This window comes from Mesoplodon bidens (assembly GCF_964165515.1).
Source record: "Mesoplodon bidens genome assembly, chromosome: 8".
Taxonomy (NCBI): domain Eukaryota; kingdom Metazoa; phylum Chordata; class Mammalia; order Artiodactyla; family Ziphiidae; genus Mesoplodon; species Mesoplodon bidens.
This window is the reverse complement of record NC_138165.1, coordinates 13471332-13474150: the sequence shown is the minus strand read 5'-3', so window position 1 is coordinate 13474150 and position 2819 is coordinate 13471332.

The window sequence follows — 2819 nt, the reverse complement described above, 5'->3', positions numbered from 1 at the left end:
TCTCTTCAATCACCTCTAAGCACCAAGAAAAGGACCATGAACAAAAATATCTGGAACCAGACCTAGTTCACGTGATAGATTCAAACACTGCAGAAACCTACAAGGGTAAAAGATTTAAGGGGGGAGCCAGTGGTGACCAGCCAGCTGTGTTTGGAGTCCCCAGCACCCCCAAGGATCCACAGGCCTGGTATCAACCCTCCCAGCTTGTCGTCATTGTGGATAAACCTTGTCTTTATTGGAAGTATGTGTTACTGAGCCATTTGACTCTTGAGAAAAGAACAATGCATTTGGGTGTAAAGTCACCAAGGACAACTTCACACCCTTCCTGGGGACCACCTTTGACAGAGTCTAACTGGAGCCCCATGATTACCTATCATTAAATGATAGCCAATACCTTCTCCCCATGCGACTGCATTTGTCACACTGGGGCTGTGCAGTTCCCAGGTACATACATAACTTTCTGAATTTCATTTTACTTTATTAGTATGCATTTTATAACACATAACATTTTTATTAATCTGCTTATTATTTGTACTATAGTTTAAAGAATCGAGTAAACCCATAATTCTTAGTAATATGTAAAGAGTTAGGATTTCAGGAACACATCTCCATCGGGACTGTTATATAAGGTCACTTTACTGCAGATTTTGAGGTCAAGTTTTCAGAAATATTCACAGTACTAACCACTGTGTGCCATGTTCTGTCCTAATCTTTTTACATATTTTATCTCACTCAATTGTCAAGATTCAAACTTAGGGACTGCAAGGTTGAAATTGCAACCAGGTAATAAAATGTAGATTTTGGCCAAACAACTCATGAACTCTCTGTGTGGGTTTAGAATTGGTAGGCAAAAACTGAGTGCTTCTTTAGTGCCAAACACTCTTAGTGACTACCTGCAACTGTACTGATTAAGAAAATGAGAAAATAAAAATCTTCCTTCCTCCATGACTGACTAGGCAGTTGCTAATGATGCCGAAATCTCAGCCTTTATGCACTGGTGCCGAATCAAATCTCAGAGACAGAGTTTTGGGTGAAGTAGAAAAGAATAGCTTTATTGCTTTGCCAGACAAAGGGGGACGCAGTAGGCTCATGCCCCTCAAAAACTGTGTGTCCCAACCTGGGAGGATGTGGTGAGGAGTTTTACAGCAATAGTTCAAGGGTGGGGTTATTGATCGGTTAGGGTGTGTGCAGGGCCTGCACTCCTTTAATCTGGCCTCGGGTGGTCTCCTCCTAATGAGCTTCTCTGGTTCCTTTAATCTGGAATGAAGAATGCTAACATCTTCCATTTTTTGGGGGGTCTTAGTTCTGTAAAAGAGCTCAAAGATATTGTTATGTGCATCCCTTGAGGCGGAACCAGGCCCCTGCCCCAAGGCTGCACTGTTGTTTCTTAACCGTTCCTCCCTTCGCTCTGCATCCCCTCCCTTCCCTGATTAGCAACTGCTTGAAGGGGTTCCTTGACCAGCAGCCCCACAGGGTCCTGCTCAGTTTCAGATATTCAATAATAATTGTCCTGTATCACTTAGGACTTACATTCAGCAGCAAAGATCAGATGTTAAAAAGATAATGGCTTATTCCAATGAAGGGTTTTATTTTTCTCATATGAGGTGAAGTCTGGATATAGTCAGTCCAGGACTGGAAGGGCAACTCCATAATGTAATCAGAGACCCAGCAGATTCTACAACCTTTCTGCTCCATCATCCGTAGTACATGCTTGTCTCATGGCCACAAGATGACCGCCATCCTCCAGCCATCTCATTTGCATTCCTGGCAGGAAGAAGACAATGGGCAAGGGGTGGAAGGAACATGCCAGTTGGCTGAGCTCTCCTTTAATGGAGCTTTCCCAGATTGCTCACCCATGAACTTCCTCTTGCTTCTCATTGGCCAGCTTTGTGTTTCATGCTCACTCCTAAATGCAAAGGTGGCTGAGAAAATTAGTTATGTTTTTGAAAGGGATATATAAACTTGCCATGCATCTTTGAGCTTTGGTTTACTGTTTCTGGCTTATATAGTCACTCTAGTAACTCTTGGAGTGGGGACAGGGTGGGTGCAGGCACAAGCAGACTCATAGCTGCCTACATGGTATAGATTAAGGAACACTGGGTAGGCTCAGAGGCCAAGTCATACAGTCAGGTAGTGACAGAAGCTGGAACCACCATCTTTGGGCCTCTCATGACCTTGCCACTCTTATCCTACTTCATCTGAGAGCTCAAACTCCTGTAAACTGACAGCTCCCTGAGTATCTGAGTGGATGGCTCCAGGCAATAAAGGTTCTTTCTACACCGTATGACCTCCAAGGGGCCAGTAGGACATTTACATCCCTAGGGTATCAGTTAAGAATGGAAAATGTCCAGGTGGTGCTTTTTACTTCCCAGCCTCTGGGCAAATGCAAAATAGGATAGTTCATTCTAGAGACAGTTGAACCATTATCTGTCTTTACTACAGTCATAGATTGGGGTTAGAATATGGGTGGAGAGAAAATCCTTTATACTGTAGAGATACAATGACAGGACAGAAAAAAGAAAGTGAACCACATGTGTAGTTAAAGAACTTAGTTGTTTCTGAGGTGGTACAAGCCTCATGGTAACCAGATTTTAGACAGAATTTAATAAAATCATGAATGACAGAGTCATATAATTGATTTCATCCCATCTTTGGGGTCAGTTCCATCCAGGAGCTCTATACTCATTAACACGTTTAATCCAGGTAACAACCCTCCAAGGCAGTTGGTCATTGCCCTTGCACAACGGAGGACACTAAGCTTTGGCAGCTGGCCCCTGAACTCAGCCCAGCCGCCCCTCATCTTGTGTGCTTCCCACCAC